This window comes from Acanthopagrus latus, chromosome 24, assembly GCF_904848185.1.
Source record: "Acanthopagrus latus isolate v.2019 chromosome 24, fAcaLat1.1, whole genome shotgun sequence".
NCBI classification, from domain to species: domain Eukaryota; kingdom Metazoa; phylum Chordata; class Actinopteri; order Spariformes; family Sparidae; genus Acanthopagrus; species Acanthopagrus latus.
Window position 1 is genome coordinate 15102967 of NC_051062.1, and position 8973 is coordinate 15111939.

General features: G+C 43.7%; 2 long non-coding RNA genes across 7 annotated transcripts; one reads left to right on the forward strand and one right to left on the reverse strand.

Annotated features, from left to right (window-relative positions):
• The first annotated feature begins 5374 nt into the window (after nt 1-5374).
• LOC119015296 lies at nt 5375-6495 on the forward strand. Of its 6 annotated transcripts, none has more exons than XR_005073246.1 (5): nt 5375-5482; nt 5737-5839; nt 5933-6009; nt 6101-6223; nt 6336-6495. It is a non-coding gene; the product is annotated as an uncharacterized LOC119015296 (long non-coding RNA). The 6 variants fall into 6 exon arrangements; XR_005073247.1 differs by having other exon boundaries at nt 5375-5478; XR_005073248.1 differs by having other exon boundaries at nt 5400-5478; nt 5740-5839.
• A 635-nt stretch (nt 6496-7130) lies between these two features.
• On the reverse strand, nt 7131-8243 carry LOC119015302. The gene is made up of 2 exons (XR_005073264.1): nt 8090-8243; nt 7131-7441 (listed from the first exon to the last, which is right to left on the reverse strand). It is a non-coding gene; the product is annotated as an uncharacterized LOC119015302 (long non-coding RNA).
• Nucleotides 8244-8973: the final 730 nt, after the last annotated feature.

The following is an 8973-nucleotide window of genomic DNA, read 5'->3' on the forward strand; positions in this document are numbered from 1 at the left end:
CTGTGACATCAGGACTTACTGCACAGTGAGAAGTTAAAGTCCTCAGTGTTTCTGTTGTAAAATGAATGTGAACGTTTGAACACTCAGACAAAACACGACATCTGAAGACCAACAAGTAATCGATTACTTTAGAAAGTAACTGTGAGTGAATGTAAACTTGTTCAACAGGAATTCACAGGAAGCAGCTCGACTGACAAACACAGAAGATCAGCTGAAGATTTCATTCAGCGTGTTACTGATCTGAACATGTGACGTGTTACAAAGACACTAAACAGGAACAATATAGGCGACTTCTCTGTCACCAGACTCCCTTTAAAAAACACTAGATTTAGTGAGTTGTTGAGTTAAAACAATCTTTATGAACATTATGAAACTCTGTCTCTGACAGATTCTGACTCATTGTGTCCTTGTTGTAAATTCAGCATTAAACCAGAAGCTGAAGTTGTTTGTCTCCTTGTAAAAAGTGTCAGTTTGTGGCAGCATGTCTGTACCAGCCTGTCTGCTTCTGTGTCTAAAGTGCTAAAGTCTTACCTGCCAACACTGATCAGCTGTTTGAACACACTGTTTACACTGATTTCACCATTTACACTCCATTTATGAAAGAAGAAACATGTTATTGATCTGAACATGTCACATGTTACAAAGACACTAAACAGGAACAATATAGGCGACTTCTCTGACACCAGACTCCCTTAACAAATGTGTCAGTTTAGCACAGTGTCGCCAGGTGAACGATAATTATCTTAGTTGTACGATAATTTTGCCCTCTGTACGATGTACGATCAATAATCCCCCAAAATGGCCAAATATCCGATAATTTGACCATTCCGTGAATGTGTGGTTGTCTGTCGGAGTTTTTTTGTGAACCCTGAAGGCATCTGTTTCCATGTGACAAGTTTCCAGCCAATCGTGCTTTTAAATGTGAGCTACGAGTGACGTACATGCGTTTGCCTCAGAACAACGGTCATGATTGGCTGAAGAGTCCGCTGTGCCCGCCCCCCATGAGCGAGGGAAAGAAGAAAAACAAAGAAGAGAAGAAGAAGCAGAGCCGGTCTGGAAGAAGCGCGGGGAAGAAACTGAGAGAACCTGGAGAAGGGGGGGAGGAGGAGAGGCTGAGAAGACGGCGGGGCAGAGTCGAAGTGAGCAGCATCGCCTACAAACTATAGAAAAGAGCGGGAGAGCCAGTTCGCCGGCTGGTTGAGACCTGTTGCAGGCTCGGAAAGCAAAGCTGTCTGCCGGTGCTGAAGACAGAGCTGGTGGCCCAATGAACTGTATTAAAAAAACACAGCAAATCAAAAAAACACAAAGAGAAAGAATCCTGTGAACGTGTGTTTTCCAAGGTAAATCTAATGAAAACAAAACCACCAAACCGACTTATCACAGGCGCCCTTAATGGGCTCATGCACACATCAGAGAGTGTGAAGATGGCAGGTGGATGTGCCGGTTTGAAGCCAACAACCACAATGCTGCGGTCCATGACAACATGAGATGTAAACAGTAAGAGGACTGCCCCCACCCAGCAGGGTGCAGCAGACTCAGACAGGGACTCACAGCTGGAGACTGAACCTGAAGGTAAGCAGCATTCATTATTTAATGAGCCAGCTGATGGCCTGAACTGTTTCATGCACATGATGAACAGGGTTCTAGTCATCTGCCATGTAATGTAACATGTCATTAATCTAAACAGTAGTCTGCTCTCCGCTCTTCTTCATTTGATTCAGAAAACTGCCAAAGGCGGAGACGTGACGTGACGCAGCCCGGACAGCTGATGGAGACCGAGGCGATCAGGGCTACACACCACTTAGTGTTTGTCCACATGAGATGTTGGACTTTTGCTTCACTCGGAACAAACACTGTAGCCCTTGGCCTGTTGTCTGCTGTGCTTCCCTCTTTTCCAGGTTATTATACAGCAGGTTATATATGCACTTTATTTGAAGTTATAAGCTGTTAAGTGCTGTTTTTTTGTTGATTTTCTGAGTTGTTGTCATTTTTGAGGACAGAGACATGTTGTTGCTCTGAAAATAAAATGTAACATGTGAAGCCAGATCTTTATTTTCTTGTCAGTTATCATGAATACTGTTTCTCTTTGTCTCTCTGCCTGTTAGACGCTGTTCAACACTAGAGTGACTGTAGCGCATCAATACACTTGTTATTTTGGTTATGACGGCTGTCCGATCATTTCCCTCCAAATACGATCATTTGATGTCTGTGGTACGATAATCCTACATTTCCCAGCTGGCAACGCGGGTTCAGTGAGTTGTTGAGTTGGAGCCACTTTATAAACTGTGTGAAACTCTGTCTCTGACTCCTTCTGCATTATTTGGCCCTTGTTGATAATTCAGCAGCTGTTCTACATGAAGAATGTTTTCCTGTGTGTCCGAGTGATGTTGGTGTTCAGCAGGAGGTGACAGATGTTGACACCGGGTCTGAGCCTCCTCTCGCTCCTTTCATTACAAACCAAGCCGCCATTTCTACTAATTCTCCACTTTGATTGACATCTTCCTTTAATTCATCTCAATACTGATGTTCAATACTTCACTTTCTCACAAGATCCCAGAAAAACACACCGATATTTTTCTCCTTGATGCAGTTTAACACACACACACACATCTGAACACATTCCAGTGTGAGTCAGAGATAATTTTGCATTTGTTTTGTATTTGCTCATTGTCATCTATATTTTGGAGAGGGACATGGAGAGAGTTTATCTACAATAAAACTAAACAGACCCAAAGATATTATTACAAAATTCGAATATAAATGTACAAATCAATTCGGGTAAGATTCCACATCCACACGAGTAAAATGTTCCAAGTCCCTCCCGAAGGAGCTTGTAATGTCCTTCACAAATGAGTTTATTTTTTGATGTTGAGTTCCTTGAAACTGTTGCAAAAAGTAAGAAAAAGTGAGCGCACAATATTATACCTAAAGTCATTTTCACTTACCCCAAAATAAGAAATGCCTTGTGTTACAATAATTTATTTTATTTCATTACAACTATTATGTTCTATATTAGAGGATTTTAAAAATTCCCTTTTATATATGTCTGTCACTCATGCCTGTTCTGTCTGAATGTACTTTTTAAATGTTAAATAAAATACTTTCATTGAAAAAAAAACAAAAACACATCCAGTGCTGTCCCTCCCCTCCTTCCTCGCAGACTTCTTCTTCGTTGGTTTGGGCAGCCCTCCTGCTCCAGTGCTGTTCCTCTCTGCAGAGCACCAACAGACCCAACACATATCTGCAGGGGCAGAGCGCCCTCCTGGTGGCTGCAACACCACACTGCCACTCTTTGCTCTCGTCCTCCTGTGAGCTCAGCAGGTGAAACAGGGGCTGCAGGTTTTTCAGGTCGTGTGGGTGGAAACAGTGAAATGTGGACAGAAACAAAGAGCGTCAGTCAGATCTGTTAGCTCAGTGTGATAGAAGCTGGTTAGTAGTCCGGAGGTTGCGGGTTCGAGTCTTCTTTGGCTTCAATTATTATAATAGTCCGATTAAAAAGCTGAAAAGTCAGCAGCGTCCCAAGAGAGAGGTCCAAAGGTGAAGTAGTGACCCTGTAGTACGGTGGGTTCAGTATCTGGCTTGGCAGTCGGAGACATCAGGATGTTGGATTTGTTCTATTTGACTCTGTGAAGAGACGCAGGACGTGGAAAATTTCAACCTTTGGTCTGACAGACAGGAGGAGCCATGCCGGGACTCGAACCCGCAGCCTCTGTACATGAGCCGCCTGCTCTACCAACTGAGCTAAACGGCACACCGCTCTGAAAAGCTTTGAAAACAAAGTGTAGACTTGTAAGAGTTCATCCCACTGAGTTATATTGGGGCTCTGCTGGAGAAGCTCTGAACTTGTGCAGGTCACAGTGTTCACATCTCAGTCATCTGAAGAATGAATGAAGGTGCATTTATTCACTTTTTCTATTGTTGGTCTGTGTTCCAACAAGCCTCTGTGTGATTGGCTGCAGGTGTGTGTGAGGGACTTCAGGTTGTCCAGGGAGCTGATTGGAAGTCAGAGTTTCAGGGCGGCTCCTCCCAGTTCCTGTCGTCGTCCCTGACCACAAAGCTGTCGGGCGTTTTCAGCACTTTGCCACTTTATTATTGAGCCTTTGTTATTTTTTCTGGTAATCCTGAGATTCCTGGTCTTCCTGCTGAGTTGTTGTCAGTAGTTTTAACGGGGGGTTTGTTACGACCCTCATACATGTTTCTGTTTCAGTGACCCTCTGTGTGATTGGCTGCAGGTGTGTTTCCTGAGTCCAGGTTGTCCAGGGAGCTGATCTGTTCCAGACTGCCAGCATGGTTTGCTCCTGTTGCAACATGTGTTTTTTGAATAAAAACCATTTCAGGATAAGACGATGAAGCATTACGACATTCACATGTATAAAAAATGTTTTGTAGCGTGCGGTCCCAGGGTCACAGCATTGTTCAGGTGGCAGGAGACTCTGCTCCAAGTCCAACATCTGTCCATTTTCTCTCAGAATCAGCAAGCAAACAATGTGGAGCAATTGTCCCATAACCCCCTGCTTCCACCTGTGAGGAACCTCGGGAGGGGACTCGACCCCCTCCAGCCCTGTTTTCACCTGCTGAGCTCACAGGAAGCAACAAGCACTGACGTCTCTCAGAAGGTTTCCATCTCCTTCTTCTGAGCCAGCAGCTTCCAGAAAAGAGTCCGGCTCTTCACTACACTTTTTACTGGTACACGGTCCTCTTCTCTGAGCGCTTTCAAGGTTTCATTTCTAAGCGCTGGACCTTCAAAAGCCAGCCGAGCTTCCTGAGATCAAACTGTGAGCTGTAGAGTGTCCACCTGAGCTGCTGATCAGACAGGTGGACAGCAGCATTCAGCTCTGACTGTGTGTTTGTGTTTGTCTTGTTGATCCTGGAGAAAACTGCATGACAATAAAGCTTTGACTGACTGATTGTTTGAATCAGTGAATTGAGGCGTTGGAACTCCAGTTGTTCAGAGAGAATCAGACTCCCCCACAGAAATGGAACGTTCCGGGGGCCGGCCGCTGCAGCAGCCAATCAAGCCGCCTGCAGCCTATAAAGCTGAGCTGCTGCCACACAGTCAGTCTTTGGTTCCCTCAGTGTGGCGTGCGTACCTGCTCAGGTGAGTGATGTCATGACTTGGTGTTGGTGGACGTGATGCTACTTTAGGTTTGGACACATTCTGGGAGCTGCTGTTGGCTTGTGGATCACATCTGTTGGGCTGTTGGTCCACTGGGTCTCTATTTAATGATCATTATGGTCGACTGTCGCTTCTGATGCACTTCCAGTGTTGCTAAAGAGCACGTTGGTTAAATCAGAGTAGAATTTACAGTCATGAATTTCCTTTGTAAAGTAACAAGTTTGAGTTTGTTACTAATTATTTCTGTTTTTTCTTTTACAGGAAACCTAATGAACCGTTCCAAATCATCACGCTCAACCTTCAATAAAATAAGTGAACAGAACCTGAAGTCCTGAACTTTTGACTCTAACAGATCATCTGTGGTGGGTTAGTTTATCTGCCCCTCCAACAGTTTGCTCCACATTATATATTCATGAGTTGCTGTTCACAGCAGACGTCACCTGGACAGTCGACTCTAGTTGTAAACCACGTTTGACTGCACGTGAGCTTTATTCCACAATAATACTGCCTCACCGTATAGGGAGAGTTTTTACTCCACAACAGGCTGAGTGCTAAATGACTTCAGAACCGGCTGACGGACCATCCAGTCTGATTTAAATGTATTAATGTTTCCATACCAGCAGCTTCCATGTTCCAGCGTGTGAATGATGAAAAGGCCGAGAGGATTCATGTACAGACGGACGGCAGCAGTCCAGGACAATTCTAACAGAAATGTAGAAACAGGTGACAGAGGAGCACAACAGTTTTGGGAGTCGCTCCTCTTTGTCCTCACAGAAGCTGAGATGAGCTGATTTCTTCTTCTGGTCCTGTGTGCAGGTGAACCTCTGGTCCAGCAGCTTCTTGCTGTAGTAGATCTGCCAGGCGAGCAGCTGCACAGCGATAACCATCAGCAGGTACGTGGGACACCAGGCTCAGCTGGCTCGTGTCACTTTCTACAGCCTGTAGTGTTTCTGTCTGATTCTGTCTGCATTTGATTTGTTTCAGACGTTCAGAGGAAACGCAGCCCTGCACCATGAGAAGAGGGGCCGACCCCGGGACCAGGAACTTTAAAACCAGCTGCCGTCCAGCTGACGAGGCCTGAAGGACTCGCTGGTGAAAAGGTAGCAGGTGAGAACAGACGAGGCGTTTGAAAACCATCCTGTGATGAGGAACTAACTTTGTTATCTGTCAGATTCTTGTTGCTAACAGTCGACTTTAACTTTGTTTCTTCTTCTTCCAGGTGCGTCAGATCCTGAGAGGGAACTCACCGTTATGTCTTTTACACCAAATAACTTCATACACATTAAACACATTAACATTCAAACATGCTTGAAAAATGTAGAATGTGTAGAAGAAAACACAGCAGCCTTTCACAATAAAATGTAGTTCAGCTGTTTGAACTCCTCGTCTTCTACAGGAACTGAGACCAAGATGGAAAAAGTCTGTTTTCTTTGTTAGAATGATTTTAAAGTAACTTTCAATATGTCAACTATTAATGCATTTCCAAGTACAACACTGTTCTACTTTGAAATGCATTAATAGTTGACATATTGAAAGTGAACAAAGAAAACAGACTTTTTCCATCTTGGTCTCAGTTCCTGTAGAAGACGAGGAGTTCAAACAGCTGAACTACATTTTATTGTGAAAGGCTGCTGTGTTTTCTTCTACACATTCTACATTTTTCAAGCATGTTTGAATGTTAATGTGTTTAATGTGTATGGAAGTTATTTGGTACTTGTAACATATTTCAATAAATTCACTACAAGTCTGAATTTGTTTCCTGTGTTTGTCTCCAATTCTGTATTCATGAGTTGTTTTCACTGCAGACAACAGTAAACTTCATTTGACTGCATGTTCTTTGTCAGCTGTGACCTTTATTTCACTTTGTCATTAAACAATTAACATCAACTCTTAAATGCTACAATATTTTTTGGATCAAATAAAAAACTAATTTTTATCTCACATTTCCATGAAATGCATCAGACAAAAGATCAAACTGCACATTCAACATTGTGGCTCAATAAAAACAACTGAATCAAACATGGTGTGTTTATTTCATGTTATCAGACAGGTACTAGCACTGGATGCTAAAGCTAAGCACAAACACTGCACTTCTAAAAAGTCGCCAAAATGAGCATCTGCAGACAAACTGACAGTGACTAAAAGTGTTGGCTGCAGGTGGATCTGATGTTTCTCTCAGTCTCACTTCCCTCTGAGGGATGAGACTGGAACAGCAAAAAGAACGGACCTCATCTGGTCGTGTGAAGCGACCCGCTCCCGGTGCTGGAAGCGGCTGCCGGCTGTGCCCGTCGCTCTCGGACCCGCTCCAGAAGCCATAGAGGGAATCTGAAAGCAGAACACGACAAGTTTAACACAAGTGTTACATGTTCAGACATAAAGCAGCAGGAAAACTAGTTCACACAAAGAGCTGCTTGACTCAACTGTCTCAATTATAAACTTTCAGTCCAACTCTCGCCTACTTATGTGTGTTTAAATCAAATGTACAAGCAGAGTGGAACTATAAAGTAGCAGAATATGGGACCTAAGAACGAACCTGAGGAAATCAAACCTGGTTTATTTCGTCACTGGCTGTTTGAGATTTAGACACAAACGAGTTTAATTTGTACCTGATTAAATGCAGACTTGCTGCACAGCTGCACTCAGTTACTTTCAATCAGTGCTCATTAGCTAGCGTTGCTAAGCTAGCATGGAAAACGCTCGTCAAATACCCTGATTTGAAGCGTTCTTGACCCTCAATTTAACATTATGTGAGTCCAAATGTTCACGTAAACGCTTCATTTCACTTCGAGTGCCATCATTCTTCACTGAAACGGTTTGTTCACGGCACAACACAGCGGAGCTAACAAGCTAATGGCAGCTAGCTGTTAGTTAGCCACACGGACAGCAGTGTTAGCTCGGTTACTGTCGCTGGAGCGACATGCGAAGTATCCAGACAGCCGGTGAAAACATGGAACAGATGAATGAAGCACTTACTTTATTTATCTGCTGCTCACACGAAGCGTCCGACCGTCAGCATGTCGGTGGACAAACAGAGAGCTGCTGGCTGACTGGGGCCATACGAGACAGACCGGAAGTGTGACGTCTCTACCTCTGATTGGGCAAACGGACTTGACTCGATTCAAACGAGCTTTATTGACAAAACGACCATTGACACGCAAGCAGCGTGTTGTTAGAGTGTAAATGCAGCAGAGCAGGTTGTTTTCACACAAAGCGTTTTAATCTGAGGAAAGTCTCAGTAACTGCAGGTTTGGCTTTTTATGTAAAGTATTTGTTTGGCCTTTATGTTGCTTTGTTAATAGATTAATTGAAGATGTTACAGGAAACAGAGGCGGTGGACGCAGCAGAGGGTCCCAGGCCTGGAGTCGAACCCGGGTCCACTGCAGCGAGGACAAAGACTCTGTACACGGTACACCTGCTCTACCAACTGAGCCAACAGCACTTTGGTCTCTGGATATTGGGTCACTTTGGGTCACTTATCACCAAAACAGGTTATTTTTGTTCTTACATTGCATCGAAATATTAAAGAGAAACTGTGATTGTGTTTGACTGGATCATGTTCATTGGATCTGGTAAACATAGTTGTAAACAAAGTGTGACAATAATGAAAATCAGGTCAAGGCAAATGTTTCTATTTAACCATTTAATGCTGCGCAACATTGTCCAAAGTACAGCAAAAAAAAAAAAAAAAAAATTGAGGACATAAAGCACAACACAACACACACACTAAAGTTGAGTGTGACACACCTGCAGCAGGTAGCTCAGTGTACTGGACGACTGTCAGGAAGTTCTGACCCTGTGAGTTCAGTCCTGCAGTCAGTCTGAGTTTTGAAGACACATTTTCAGATGAAATAGTCAAA